This window comes from Myxocyprinus asiaticus, chromosome 4 (assembly GCF_019703515.2).
Source record: "Myxocyprinus asiaticus isolate MX2 ecotype Aquarium Trade chromosome 4, UBuf_Myxa_2, whole genome shotgun sequence".
NCBI classification, from domain to species: domain Eukaryota; kingdom Metazoa; phylum Chordata; class Actinopteri; order Cypriniformes; family Catostomidae; genus Myxocyprinus; species Myxocyprinus asiaticus.
The window spans coordinates 30,916,198-30,933,190 of NC_059347.1; the positions used below are offsets into that span (position 1 = coordinate 30,916,198).

General features: G+C 37.1%; 1 pseudogene; it reads right to left on the reverse strand.

Moving 5' to 3' along the window:
* The window catches only part of LOC127439739 (cilia- and flagella-associated protein 299-like), a 113,037-nt pseudogene that overhangs the window by 3,039 nt on the left and 93,005 nt on the right, over window positions 1-16,993 (reverse strand).

The window sequence follows — 16,993 nt, forward strand, 5'->3', positions numbered from 1 at the left end:
CGGGGAGCCGCTGGGGTGGCTTGCTTTCTTACGAAAGCAAGCCGCGACTGCAATGTTGCCATGGTCATGTTCTCGCAGTGAGAACATGAACCATTCATAAACGCTGCCTCCGTGTAGGTCACGCCCAGACACGAAAGACAGCGATCATGACCATCCGAAGTTGAGAGAAAACGACCGCAACCAGGAATAACACACGATCGGAAAGGCATCTTTAGAAAGACGCATCTTTAAAAAGACGTTCCGTGTGTGCGCTCTTTTAGAGAAATATACTCTTTTAGAGGGGAAAAACGCTCTTTCAGAAAATATACTCTCTAGTTTTTCTGCCGAAGCGCCCAGGGGCATTCTCTGCAGTGCACCAGTGCAGAGGAGGGAGAAGCCGCTGAAATGCCCGTCAGATCCAGCAGAGGTGAATGAACAGTGCTATTCAGCTCAATGAGCATGACCGTTCGGCTCCGAAGAGAAAATCTGAATGAGTGGTTGCATACCAGCTCCTTTTATACCCGTATGTCCGGGGGAGTGGCATGCAAATACCACTCGCCAATTTTCATTGGCCTTTTATCAAAGACCAGAGGTGTCTCGGGCTCCCAAGAGTGACCCCTAGTGTCACTGCATCGACACCAACGTCGAGTGAGTGACAGATAGGGAACTTACAGTACAGCAAAGTTTCACTGGTGATGGCAACTATTAAATCTTTGCTTAGCAGAAATCTAAAGAGTGATATCACAGCACATCAGGACATCAGTGTCACCTGACCAATGAAAATGAAAATAGGATTTTATTTTTAAATAGCGAGTTCTAAAACTTGGTGTGTTGTAGATCTAAAAATGTTAACGGTTTGTATATTTTAACAATTTGTTTGCTTGGGCAGATCTGAACAAAATGCGACCATTTTCCATGTTTGTTACTTTGAAAGTACCCATTTGAGTATTTTAGCATTTGATGTGTCTGGTCGACAGAAGTTTCACTTAGGCATAACTTTCCCCTAAATAAATATACACTTAGATATATATGTGAATTCAAAATGTACTTAAAAATGTGTTCACACGTGAGCTTTTGCAAATGTTTCAAGACATTCCAGGCTAAAAAAAAAAAAAAAAACACTTTCTCACAGCTACAGCCAAGACAAATCTCCACAAAAATTCCTCTGTCTGCACTGATCAGTGTTAAGATTGAGACCCAGCAGGCCACTCAAAATGGCAGTGAGAATAGATCTAAATGTAATTGATGCATGCAACGAGCAATAATGAAATACCTGGGGCCATAGGAACAGCCTGGTCCAAAAGATTGACTGTCAGGCCCATGTTAGTAGTTCTCATCACAAGCTCAACTGTTGGGAGACAGCTGCTTTGCAGAAACACAACTCCAAATGTCACACTCTGAGGCAGTGATGGCTACTCAAATGGAACTCGGCTATTCCCAAGCAGTAGTTTGCAGTCCAAGAACAAAGTTGGACTTCGGGGAGAGGCTCTTGTTGGGCCTCATGTATTCAGATAGAAGACAAAGGCAGGCCTAACACAGTCGTAAAACCTAACTCAGGCCCCCTCATAAAACTTACTGATAAAAACCGCGCCAAAATCAAACAAAGGGAGTCCAAAACAGACTACAAATCCCATGAAGCCTTGCTCACTAAAGGATCGAACTCTCAACTCTTACTGGATGAGGCACACGACAGAACGCACCTCAACCATGACATCATCAGGAGTAGAAATACCTCTGAAATGCTTCCGGGATTTGCTTCCAGCAACTTTGCTCACCGTGCCATCTCAGGTGCAGCTTCGTGGCACAAGGAAGTAACGTACGACTTGAAACTGTGGCCATACAATCTACATCTTGCTGGACGAGTTAAGATTACTCTGTGTTCCACCGAACACTCTAAAGGATCCGAAGGAGACCGCCGAGCAATCCGCATCTTCATCCGTTTGCCTGCAGAAGTGAAGAGAGAAAAGATTTCTCTTCCATCTTAAATCAAGTCGAAGTTGCTGTTTTCTCCGCCAGCCCGCCAAGAATCAGCAGCCGTCCCGCCCGCCGACAGAGTGAGGAAATGCCTCCCGTCATCACCCGAGCCTCGAGGAACTGAGTCTGAGTTAAAGGACGGATGAACACACATTCTGCATCCTCATGCGATTCAAGTAAGAGGTTTACATCTGGGCAGAGATAGAATATTATAGTGTGTTATTCTGAAGTTTATTGACTGCATTGTATTAATTAAAAATTGATATTACTGCATAAATAAACTTTGTTATATTTCAAAGAGAAGTGTTTTGGTTTGTTTTGCATACACCTGTGTCACATGCTGACGGGATGTCAGTGCTCGGATTCAAGCCTTCACTCGATATTCTTCGGATGTCGATTTTCCTAAGAAAACAATCTAATATTGAGACTGTTATACTATCTGGTTATTAGTCCCTGATTCCAGGGTGGTGCCCCGTCAATGTTAATCCTTATTAATATTCTACTGATTTTTGATAATTGGTAATTATTTTTGACGATTGTTGATTTTGAAGGATCAATAAGCTAGTGTTAATTTTATTTAATGTATCATAGATGTTAATAATTAATAATTATCTTTGATAATTATTAATTATTGCTAATAACCAAACCTGCTCCTAAACGTAGCGCACTACATTTACTGGAGCCCCATATGAGGTTTTAATGAGTTAGATTCAATTAATTAATTTAAATATTAATTAATAACTAAAGAAATAATTATCAATTATTTCTGATAGTAACACTGATCTAAACAACCAGTAAAGCCCAACACTCTCTTTAAATGGAAGAAGCACGTGGACGCAAGTGCTATGGAATATTAAGCACATTATTCTCCATAGTGATAACACTCTGGACATGAGCCAGCACTCAATACATACTGCTATGTTACTTAACAGTCTGTAAAATGTTAATGACCTTGACCTTGTGGAAATAAATCATTGAGTAATCCTATATACAAAACACTTTGATATATTATTCTCATTTGGCTGATTTCTAGCTAGGGAGGTTTTGATTCAGTATCAGTCTCTAGTGTAGTATAAAGACATTTTTGGATGACAGTCATCAAAATATTTTGTGGATTCTAGGACATTTAGCCATCTAAAAAATGACCAATAAAACTACTGGCTAGATCAGGGAATAATGTCATTGCCGCTAAAATTTGAACATATGTTCAAGGTTCATTACTTCACACTCCTGAGTCTTCAAAATCACAGGAAGACAGTAATGACAGTGTTTGCCACTGATATGCCCGCAATGCTTGCCCTGGATCCTCTCTTCTTTGCACACCAAATGTAAATAAATCAAACAGAGAGGATAGTCCATTTTTCCATTGCGCAGTAGGCCTCATCCTATGACTGAAACATCTTGAAATAACTCCAAATTATCATAATTTATTACACATGGCTCTTTGTGTAAGAGAGAAATGGAAAGACACCTCAAACTTCCCTGTCCGCCATTTCCTGTGAAGGTGACCAGAAACCATGGTGCTGGTCACCAAAGCAAATAAAAGTGTGCTTGAAATGAAAAGACCAGGTAATAAGACATAAACAAAAAGTAACGGTCTGTATTAAACATCTTCGGAGGGTCTCTGCCTGCCATTTTGCATCACAGGATCCTTCCGTTGCCATTGGAGTGCCTGCCTTTACAGTAAACATGGCAGACTTTCACAAAGAGCCAGATTCTTTGGGGGAATACAGTGAGGCATGAAGTCAACAGGTTTGTCCATGTTCTGTTTTCCTTTTGGATTAAATTTTCTAGTCCCAAATGGACAGCTCTTCACATAAATAAATAAAGAAATAACCTGTAAGTATTCTCTTCTCTTCTTTCCATATGGTTTCTAACATTTACATAATGTAAAATTTTGTTAGGGACTTAGAACCAAGGATGCATATTCACTTCCTCCTATTTAAAATAAGGTTTGACAGCATTTTCTATGTCTATTTATACTGAAATGCCATATAGCAATTAGCATTTTTGGGTTGACCACTTTTATGCAATGGTAAACCGCTTACTTTTGGACAAAGAAACAGGACAGATGTGAGATATTTTAACAGAGAACATGAAAAGATGGGCAGAAAAATGCTCCAGAGCCTTTAAATGTTAAAGTTGGAGGAAGCTGGGAGACTGAGAGGGCTCTCTGAACATTTGGGTTTTTGACTGAAAACACACAAGTAAGGCAAAACATGTGTCATTTGGACATGTTCATTGGCACATTTGGCCCCACATTGTCCCTAAAGAGATGTCACCCAGCAACTTAAAATGCTTAACATTTATTGTGCAGCTGGATGGCACAACACCCACTCTAACTTACAAACGTGTGAAAAACCTGGGCTTTGTGGAAACAATTACCGAGTTAATAATAGGTCTGTGTCTTTACCATTACACTATACTGTATAACACTGACAGAGAAAAGGATGTTTGTGTACTTCAGTGCTCCTTGGTTACCATACTAAAATCTAAGAGTGTTTTAAGGGAAAAAGCCACCAGTTGTTACTTTATGAAAAACAACCAGCTTGAAGTAAATTGTCTGGTTAGTAACCTAGAATAAGATTAATGAGAAAAGTCTATCTCAAAGTACTGTTTTAACCAATTCATCCAACAACAAAAGTTAGGTTGAAAGCCCAGACATGTTGAGAAACCACAAAGGCTACAGAGAACCTACTCTGAGTATCAACAAGCACACAAAACCGTCAAAATGCCATGGGACAAAATATTTACATGTCATTACAAACAGATCTAAGTCAGTATTACATCTTGTCTTACTAATGCTGCGTTCCATTCAACTTGGAAAGTTGGATTTTCCAACTACCTACTAGGAAAAGTGCAATGGAATGCCACTTGAAGTCAGAATTCCAACTTGGAAACTTGTGTGGAAATGTTAAACTCTGATTTTGGCGAAATGCAGATGCAAGACGTCACACAAGCATGACGGCACCAAGGGAGGTACGGTATACAAAGTAAGTGATAAACATTAACTTATATTAAATAATATCGATAAATGAGTCAAAGTTCCTACATTATATGGAATTTAAAACTTGTTTTAAAAATGCCTGCAGAAACAGGTGTATAAAACATGGTGAATTACACTTTCATAATTATACACCTGTGGTACAACGTGCTACTAGTGTTGCAGCATTTTTTATCAGTTGGGTTGCTAGGAGACGTCTCTGCTGACAGTCGAACCCATACTAAACTAACGGGAGCATTGCAGATTTGTCCTACGCAGCATAAGTCTTACATTTTTGGTATTTTATCCATCCATTCATTTATCCATCTATCCATCCATCCATTATTGTTGTCTAAGAGTCACATTCTAAAAGAACAGTGTCTTTGACATTCATTCTGTATTTCTTAATGTTTGGCAATCAGTTTTATAAAATGTTAATTCATTACAACCAGAGAATAAAAGGTTAAGTCAGTGTTAGGTGAATTTCTCTCTTGTATCTTTGGACAGTCTTTTCTGAACTCTCCATATTGACAAGAATGTGTGTCCTCAGCTGGTGGCCATGACTTTTTTTTACTCTTTATTTATGTGGTGAGGCAGTCACAGTCTGTCAATTGTGGTGTGGACTTTTGCATCTGTACGGGAAGAACACAGCATCTGCTCCATCTTAGTGGCAACCACAAGCACTGCCTGTTATTGTTCCTGTGAGAAGGACGGTGGTGGAGCAAAGAGAGAAGATAGTGAAGAGGGAGAGAGAAAGGGACTGAAAGAGAAATAGCAGAGAAAGAGGGATGAGGGAAGTTGAGAGTATAGAAGAAATGAGAATGCTTATGCTGTAGTGTACAATACTTCCTTTGCTTACTCTGATAAGAGCAATCTTGAGTGAAATCAAGTGCTGGGGCAGTTTAGATGTGGACATACAAACATAAACACAAACTGTCTATACCAGCTTTATACATATTAAAAGTCCAGATAATTGAATGCATTTTCTTTCTGATATCTAACACAAGATTATATAACACTAACATTAAGGTCATTAGCATTACACTATTTGTCCAAGCTAGCCAGGCACACTTATCATGTATGCACATGGCTCTTCGGAGCAGCAACAGAACACAAGTTTTGGTGGTAGATCTGCTTGTTTGGGGGGTTGTGTTTTGTATTATGCATTTGTGCAGCTTACCTGCTTTGTTGGGGGATTGTATATAATTTTTTCAGATTTTGACCTTTAGTGTCTGGAGTCATAAATAAATGAGATTTTCATGTTCACTCAAGAAAGTATTTGTAAACATTTCTTTCTGATGGCCTTTTTCAGTATACATAAATTGAAGAAATATTCTAAGTTAAGTACAACTTAAGCTCTATTGACAGGGTCTGCTGATTTCCACAGAAATACATTTTGACCATACCTCAGTTTGTAAAAATGAATGAACAAAGTGTTCATTAATGCACTTGAATAATTTTTAACCAAGAATAGTCCTTCAAAATATAAAATGTTTTTTCTCGATTTTGATGAGATAAATAGATTCTTGCCACTTGAAAAGCACACATGGAGCAGAGATATCTCAAATGAATCCTTGGCAATAAACAATACAAACTCTTTTTAAAGAAAACCAGTATGTTAAACAATAGATTTAATAAGATCAGCAGGATCGACTTTTGGATGGCTATGATTTCCGAACTTAGTTTACAGAGGATCACCATTTGATTAAAATTAGGAACAAATTGCCACTGCAGTAAAAAAGCTGTAATTCAGAATGTACATTCACACTCGCCTGAGCCCAAAATTCAGAAAATTCCATTCTGTGCCAGAATATGATATTCATATCCAAATTCATATTATATTCATATTCAAATAACATCACACACCTGAACTGTATATACCATATTGAAGAGAAGAACTAGGGCTTTCAAATGATATAAATATATGGATGATTATTTAAGGCTAATCATTCTTTATCGATAAGATTTCACACAGCAATTTTTACAAAAATCTTCTTCATCAGACAACTGCATTTTCAACCATTTTAATTACAAGCTAGAGGGAAACTTAGAGTGTATGAAATATACATAATTTTGTGGGCAATGTCCAATAGCAGACAGATTAGAAATATAATCTATTGTTTAAAAGTTATGACCATTCTAGTGATAAGTGGAAAAACGGAATAAAACAAACATTTAGAATGTTAAGATACATTTCACATGACCACTCCTCAAATACTCCATTTGAGCACCTGTAATAATAAATTGAGACTGCATCTGAAATTGAAGGACACAAACACTGAAATATACATTTTATGTGTTCAATAAAACACACACTTTATTTAATTTGAACATTAGAATTACACACGAATTACACAGCAAAATCTACAGTAAATACATTTTTAATAAAGAGTGCAGGAACAGAATATATATAAATTCATAAATACTCAACAACTGCAATACCCGTGGAGAGAAGAGAGGGAGAAAAGAGGGGAATGAATTATGTTGGCATTAGTGGACTTTCATTAGCATGTTTTAGGTCCTATTTATCAGACCGTTACCACTTGTTTACACATGTGTAAACAAGGAATTGTCAAATAAAAAAAAAGTTAAGTATCCAGTGCCACAGGGATCAGTTTTAGGGCCTCTGCTTTTCTCCTTATACAATCTTCCCCTGGGAGATATTATCAGGAATCATGGAATAAGTATTCACTGTTATGCCAACGATACCCAACTTTATATTTCTTCTAAACCCGATGAAATTTCACAATTCTCCAAATTAGCAGAGTGTATCAATGAAATCAAAGATTGGATGGCCAGAAATTTCCTTCTACTAAATTCCGACAAAACAGAGGTACTAATTATTGGACGAAAAACCTCTAAAAATAAGCTGCTAAAATATAATTTGACTCTTGATGGATGTACTGTTACGTAGTCTTCTACAATGAAGAACTTGGTTGTTATATTTGATACCAATCTGTCCTTTGAAAATCAAATTTCCAGTGTTTGTAGAACAGCATTCTTCCACCTCAGAAACACTGCTAAGTTATGACACATGCTCTCTGTTGCTGATGCCAAAAACACTAATTCATGTGTTCATGACCTCAAGACTAGATTATTGTAATGCATTACTGGGAGGATGTCCAGCAAGTTCAATAAATAAACTTCAATTGGATGAAAATGTAGCTGCCAGAGTGCTGACTAGAACCAAGAACTATGATCATATTAGCCCCATTTTATCGTCGTTACATTGGCTACCTGTTAAATTTCATATTAATTTTAAAATTCTGTTAACTACATACAAAGCTTTGAATGGTCTAGCTCCACAGTACTTAAGTGACCTTCTGACATGCTATATTCCATCACGTTCATTAAGATCACAAAATTCTGGCTTGTTAATAAATCCTAGAATATCAAAATCCACAAAAAGTGGTAGATCCTTTTCCTATTTGGCTTCTAATCTATGGAATAGTCTCCCTAACACTGTTCGGGATGCAGACATACTCACTCAGTTTAAGTCTAGACTAAAGACTCATCTATTTAGCCAGGCATACACCTATTTTATCCATCAAATCACAATTAGGCTGCTTTAGTTAGGTCTACTGGAACCAGAAACATCTATCATAATCTATAACTCTAATATTACGCTAATATTATTCTATTTGTTTCCATGTCTCAACCTCGGGATTCATATCCCAAGGTTACCAGAGCCGGCCAGCTCCGTTCCTGCTTGGTGTCGGACTCCACTGCTATGTGTCTCTGAGTCATGATGACTAAATGCAGCCGGTGCTAGCCAGACATCACTTCAGTCTATTATGATGAACTTCAGAGGATGAACTGATGCCAACTCCCACTGTAAGACATTGGATACTTCATATGCCACTGCCCGAACCTTGGATTTAGGATGGACCCCACCGAACCTCATCAAAATGACCTGCCGGTTGAACTACGATGTACCTCATTGATCTCAGCCTGCATCACCTTTGTCTTTTGATGGACTACACTCTTGAAATGGAATACACAGACTATCATTTAATTGCCAACAAAAGCCTTCATCAGCCAATTAACAAAGAACAATGCATCTATGTGAACTTCTGCAGTTAATCCAGGATTGACTTCAAAGACATTAGTCATTAATCTTAAAGTTCATAAAAAATCTTTTTTTTTAAACACTGGACCTTAACACTTACTTAGTTTACTAATCTTAAACCATGACCTGCACTGCATATAAACAACTAATGTTGGCAGTACAGTCATGCTGGTTAGCCAGAGGGGAACTGGCCCCCACAGTGAGCCTGGTTTCTCCCATTAACCAACATCTTATGGAGTTTTGTGTTCCTTGCCACAGTCGCCTTTAGCTTGCTCACAGGGGTTCAAAATACAATTATTATTTAATTATTTAATTTTTATACACAATTTACAATCATATTTAATCAAACTACACATTGATCACTCTAAGACTTTATAGATATTACAGTTTCATTTGTTTTTATATTATGATTTTATGTGTTGTGAAAAGCGCTATACAAATAAAAATGACTTGACAAGACAGGCCAGGTGTGACTAATAAACTAATAATGGGAAAACAAGGAGGCGGGGAATCTCACAAGACAACAAAACACCCGAATGGCATGAGCGCACATCGCCAAGACAATAAGGCGATATACGTCCATGCCAACCGTCAAACAAGACGAGAGAATGCGTAGCAACGCCAAACAAAGCGATGCCACGCATTCTCACAGTAAATGAAGCCTGAGTGCACAATGCGAGGAAAACGCCACCTGACGAACGCAACAGGTGACACAAACAAGACAGGACACTTGTGTGAGAGTTCGGCCACACACACACCTGACACCTCAGACCGAAGTGACCAAACCTCAGCACAACATGAAGACAGCTCGCGACCTGGGCATGCAAAGCGAGCGCAATGCGCTTCCACGGTCGCAAGAGACAGACATAGATTACTGACGCGAGTGCATGCCACCAAGATGACAGGCGCAATGCACTCACGCCAATACAGGACAAGACATGGAACATGAGTTTTCGGATCCCGACACCAAAACCTAACCAGATAAAAGGGTCAGGATCCAGACACCATGCTCCAGACATGAAACAAGACCGACTGAAAAACACCAGATAGACATGGGATGATAATGCCACAGTCCTGTCAGACAAAAACCCAGACTGACAGAGTGACAGGACCGTGACAACATCAGTATAATAACAGTGGAAATCATGTTAGATGGGTCATAATATAAGTAGGCTTACCTTAAGTCAGTTGGTTTTGGCAGAAGCCTTCTCTTTCCATTGAAATATGGTTCAAAGTCTTCAGATTTTAGTCTGTGGGAGTAGTCTATATACCCAGATATTTCCTGTCCATGAAAATTTTGGTCCCTTATGAAAATGATGGACTGCAAGAAAAACAGGAGGACATACTGTATAAATAATCTGGAGCAGAATATGCTATCTTGAGGAACTAGACAAAGGAGACATAAATCATTACAAAAGGGAAGATAGGAGTTTTCTGTTATGAATAAACCATTAATAAAAGTGTGTAACACAATCCCTACCATGAATCAGATTGCAAAAATTATTAAGAAAGGACTGCTAAGTGTGCAAGGGTCCTTTTGACAAAGGCAGACATTTTAAGACAGAATACAAACTCTGTAGAGTTTAGATCACAATCAGCAATTGTTTTGTCTGGATGATAATGATAAAAGAATGACTTCCAACAACATCTGCTGTGAAGTGGATATTTATTTAGGCTTGTCTGTTTACCCCCAAGAGATAGAGTCACACTTCTTTCACACTACTTAGAGTCAAATCTTCCTTTTTTAGCCCAGTCACTGATATCACATTTGTACCTTATCTGTGGCTTTTGAGCTCCCCTGTCAGCCTTGAAAAGAAATCATCACATGAGGGCTAGGAATTACAGCGGGCAGAGCAAAACGTGCAGCTCATCTTTCGATTGCAGAAGAGAAATCAAAACCCTCTAGCCCACAGTCATACTATGGTGGGAAGCTTTCCTCTTGCCCTCATAAGTCAGCAGGCGGAGTGATAAAAAACAGATCTGTGGAACTGCCTGTTTCCATCAGCTTCCTGTAGTTTCACAGAACAGGTGTTTTCCCCTCAGGAAGTTCCCAAATCTCAAATAAGCAAATATTACTTATGGACTATGTCTGTTATTGACGATAAAATTTTTTTAAAAAAGAGGCCAAAGTTGTGCCAACAGCACAACCAATTCTAAAAACGTACCGTACTCTGGATAGAGGTAATTATATGGTTCTCTGTCGCTTTTAATATTAATTTTGTTAAATCAAAATTAGGCAAAATCAACATCTAAAAGATAATCATGCTAAAAAACTGTCGGCAAACTGGACTTCCAGCCGGATCAGCTAAAAGCTGCCCAAAACCCCTCTAAATCCAGCCAGCTGACCAGCTATAGACCAGATTAGGTTGATTTTAGTTATTTTTTTTATTTTTATTTTTTTTCAGCAGGGAGCCACAAGTTGGGCTGTACTCTTTTGAAAAGTTCTGGTTTGAAAGGGTTGAGGACTTGAGAAGAACCCAATGGCTTTGCTGAAGCAGAGACTCTCGCACACCCACCCATAAGCAGTGTGGCATTAAATGAAGAGCAAAAAATTGCTGCCTGATTCACGAGGGAGTTTTCTCTGGTAGGATTTACCAATGCCGCATGCATTTCAGGGGACAGATGTGTGCGTCAGGGTGCTACAGTGGCACCCTCTCAAATGAATTCCACTTTCAGAGAAAAGCTGGGCCTCTTGGTGCTCTCCAGCATGGTAACAATCCTGCACTGTCAGGGAGGCTTGCAGGTGTCTGAGGGTGTCAGCTGGCCTCTGTTTATTATTGGTGGGCTGTGCTTTAGGAGGAATCCCAGGCCATCACTAACAACTGTGTAAATTTGTCGGGGTAATGAAAACATGACCTGGATGAGAGGAATGCTTGAGGTCGGCATCCTTTTTTTTGGCAGCAGACTTACTCTTGTCCCTTTTTAGGTGTTCTTTTTTTTTGTTGGGGGGGGGGGGTGCTTATTTGACTTGGAAGTGACTTCACATAGTAGGGCTTGTGCAATAGATGTAGCATTGAATCCAGATGTGCTGAGGTGTTCTGCTTCTATTGGGATCGGACAGAATTGCATTTGCCCAAGATGGCCTCTAGAAAACTCCCTTAGAGGGCCTGGATGGCAATATATGGCAATAACATCAAACATTATTGTTTCTTGTGACATGACATCATGACATTTGGTCATGAGACACAATGAGAACCAATGAGGTTTGATGTTATCGATGTAGCTGCCATACTTGATTTCAGTGCTTTATCAAATATTTGATTTGAGAATTAATAAAGACTTTAATTCTGTTCATCACACTAAGTAATGATATGGCTTGAGAAGACTTGGAATATAGTACATGAGTTGTATTGATTGCTTTTACTGTGGTTTTAATATTACTTTTTTTTTTTGTTTTTTTTGTTTTTTTGCCTTTTTTGATTTTGATAGACTGTAGTCACTTATTTAAGTTTTAATAATTTATTATTAAATAAATCATAACAGAATTTTCCTTTTTGGTTGAACTATTCCTTTAATGTGTTTAATAACTGGCCATTATCTCAATGCAGGATATATAACCACAGGCCCACTACAGCAAACAATCAAAGTGAAAATGTGTGCAATATGAAGTAAAATAATAATAATAATAATAATAATAATAATTAAAAAATAAAATAAAAATAAAATAAAAAATAAAAAGATGCTGCTTCCTTTTTCTTATAATCACAGGGTGTGTCAGAAGACAGATGCCCTGGCACAAGGAAAAATGTACAACTTAACCATACTGAAAGACTGGTTGCTAATTTTGGCAGCTGGACATTCAAATCTGGATTTACTTTGAGAATTTCTGTGCTCTGTATGATCACATGAGTTTTAAAAATAGTGTTTGAAATATATTCACAAAAAAAAAATAAAAAAAATAAAAAAAAAATAAAGTAAGTAAGAAAAGAAAGTAATCAAGAACTGTTACCGTGGGACAGTACACCAAATTCAAAGCAGGATGTGGAACTATGACAGGACTTTTTGGAAATATGGAAATAGGATTGCATCCAGCTATGTGGACGTGAGAAGAAAATGAATATCTTCAAAATGCCCAAAAAAGAAAAGAAAAAAAGGAGGAAAGAAAAAGAAAATAGGTTGTTTATGAGTAGGTTGAAGGGGAGATGGGATTTAAGCAAATGTTTACCCATGTGCTTGACTTTTCCTGTCATAAACATAGTACTTGGGTGTTTGTGCAAGAAAATAAATAAAGCTTTAGCAGGTGTCCTCTGAACCATCTACAAAACACCCAGAAGTGAGGTGGTGTTTCACTCTGATGATGGATATGGGGCTCAATATCTGTGGACATTGCCAAGAGTGAAGGAAGTGAAGCAGACAATCAGTTGGGCAAAAACTAAACAGAAAGATTGTCTTGGACCCCACTTTGGAGGAATACAGCCCAAACACACACACACACACACACACACACACACCAAAACATTTTTTATATATAATAAACATACATAATTAAACTAGACTTCTCTCTCCACATCCCTTCCCCGAGAGTCTCCCAAAACTGCTAAATAATTACCCCGTTTTCTGACAAACAAGTCCCCAAACCCCAGCCTTCTGCTTGCCACCTCCTCGAAAGCTGTCACCCTCCACATCACCGCACACCACTCTGGAAATAATGGCGCTCAGTCTGACTTCCAAAATCCAACCAACCACAAAATAGGTGGCTTTAAATTTCATTCATTATAAACATACACTACTGTTCAAAAGTTTAGGGTCACTTACTCATTCTTTATTTTATTTTATTTTTTATTATTATTTTTTTCTTCAAATTTTAGAATAATAGTAAAGTCATTAAAACTATGGAATAACATAAATGGAACAATGGGAATTATGTTCTGACTAAAAAAATTCAAAATAAATCAAAACTATGTTATATTTTAGCAGCTTCAAAGTAGTCACTCTTTGCCTAGATTTTGCAGAAATTTTCTCAACCAACTTCTTGAGGTATCACCCTGGGATGCTTTTTCAACAGTATTGAAGGAGTTCCCATCTATGTTGGGCACTTAGTGGCTGCTTTTCTTTATTATTTGGTTCAAGTCATCAATTAAAAAAAAAAAAAAAAAAAGAGTTTAATAAAATTGTAGTTTTGTAATTAAAATTAATACGTTGGCACAATTATATTTTTGTCTACAAAACTAATTTCAAACATTTAAGCATATGCCTTCAGATCAAAAGATTTTTAAGATCATGAGAAACATTTCAGGCAAGTGACCCCAAACTTCTGAACGGTAGTGTATGTACATCAAACTTTACAATTTTGGTCAAACTTTCATTGCCCCTTTGACAGTAATGAATATTAGAATTTTGGCAGTAAATGTCTACATTGTAAAACTCCAGCTAATAAAATGTTGGAAGAGCAAAAATATATAAGTTGAAGCAGAATTTTTGGGTGGGTGTAGCGAAGAAGACATATTATATTATGTTTGCAGAAATATATCACAATAACATTTAATGAAGTGTCATATTCAGATCCAGTCAATGTGCACCCTGTCTGATGTTGACTAAAACACCCAAATCCAGTCAACAGATCCGACAGGCCTAAGGACAAGGTAAGTATCGCAAAAAAATAAAATAAAATACAAGGTCAGTATCATGATACAGATACCACACGCATACATATGTTCAAACATCTTTTGGACAAGTGTATAATTTATTTTCCTAATTTATTTAAGTCAAGGAATTAAATAACTCGCTCTGTAATAACTGATTAAATAATATTATTTTGTTTAAATGAGTGACTGGCCATGCCTGCTTGCATCTGCATTTCTGGTTGTGTGTTACTGGGAGCTTTAAAGTTAGTTTAATTCTTAGTGGTCTCAATGTAAAATTGTTTATTAACTAGTTCCACAGCTATTTCTAGTTGAGATGTCCAAATAATACATTCTTCAATGAATATGACTTATGGAGTAAACACACTATTTTTAACTGAAAGAACTTATGCTAGTTTTCTAAATGTTGCACCAATTAAAACATTTTAGTTGAGTGAACATACTATTTTAAATTGGAGATAAGTTTGAGCCAACTAATCAAGAATAATTCAGTTAATACTTTAAAGAAATTGAGTGAACGTAAAAATTCTGTGGAACTAATTTCTAAATATTAATTCATTGAGATGGCTTGAATTGTTTACAGTATATGTACTCTAATAGTAATGCTGTGTTCCTCACAAAAGAGTATGCAACGCATTTGGCGGAGTGTTTGAAGCCCTGTACAAAGCCTCTGCTGTACAGTAAAATAAAGACAGTCCTATACAAACCTGTGTTGTATATTCCACTAAAATAATCAAAGAAGTATACCTCAGCTGGGTTGGTGGAAGCCTGATGAAAGACCCAATGAAAACGCTTGACTAGCACAGTTTTATTTCCTGTGTTGACATTTTATTTATTGAAACAGAAAGTGGGGTAGGACATATCAAAGCCTTTTCCCTTATTTTAAAGAACTAATAGACTTTATGTTTATCTTACAGCCATGAAGCATGATTTGCTACTTGCTATTAATAGTTAGAAATAGGTGGTATTAGGAAGAGGGGGCATTCTTATTCTAGAGAGCATTTTACTGGACAAAAATTTAGATATGCCTGTGAATGCAAGATAAGCACAAGAATGCAGTGTTATTCATATTTTGGTTTATTGCTGATCTCAAGAGAAGTTGTTATAATGCTATGAGATGGTGAAATTGAGTTGGCTTGTGCAAAAATGTCAGACTTTTACTCCAACAGAGAAAAAGTAACAAAATAACGAACTATGCTATTACGTTTCTTCCAAAGTTTATCCCCTAACCCAAACTCAAAACCTAAACCTAACCATAAAGTGTAACCTTTGACCCAAACCCTAAACCTAACCATGATTTTAATAGGAAAATAACTTTGTGTACCAATGGAAAAAAAAAAAAAAAAATGAAATAGGGTTTGGAACAAGACGAGGGAAGTGTGTTACAGCTAATCAACATATATCAATTATTTGTATTGCAAGAATAATATTGGAATGATGAGTAATTTACTGTGGTTTTTTGTATTTAGGATAAAGTGTTGGATAAGAGGCTAGCTAAAATGTGATGCCTGTTTTGTAACAATTTTAAACCCTTTTGTTGATCGGTTGGTCTCCATGGGAATAAAAGTTGTACAATATTTTAATTATTTCGCCATCTTGTATGAATAATTATGAGATTGTGTTGTCCTTTGTCATCTTGAAAAATACTTTATGAGGACTGTTTCTGCTATTCATGCCCTGTAAGATGATTATTATAACTGTCTGCTAAATGGCAAGAAACATTGTGTATTATTTAGCATGAGGACTTGGCAGAGGTCTTTATAGATATATCAGTTAAAGGCTTATGTACACACTGTTGGACAAATATACAGCAGTATACAATGCAATTATGAAACAATACTCTGGGAATAACTGTTTCGAAATATTTGTTCATATTTAAACTGGCCAGAGGATTTTTTTATTATTTGAGAAAAGTCTGAAGCTATGGGAAAGGTAACACATAGAGTTTTAAATATATTTTATAATACTTTGATTCAGTACTTAAATGTAATCTAAGAACATACCAACTCTCATGCATTTCTTAAAGAAAGAACTTATGCATATTTTGCAGGAGGTACGTGCAGCAGGTGGGAAATGTTTCAGATAGAGTGCAATAAATTTGAATGCAACGAACAAATGAATATGAGAGGAAGTGTTAAGGGAAAATGGTCTTAAACTAAGAGCACAGCTAAGTTATGTGAAAAATTACAACTTCAAAAACATAACACTTCAGGTCAACAAACGTGGCAGCACACAAATCAGTCAAGTTAAAGTCTCTTTTGAGATTTGCTACACCAATGTGACTACACACAGACAGCTTTCCCCAACAGTGCTACTACTGCACCATTTTCCACATTCTTTTGGCTTCCGAGATACTTTTGGGAAAATTGAAGTTTATCTGAAACACGTGCAGAGCAGCGCAGAACT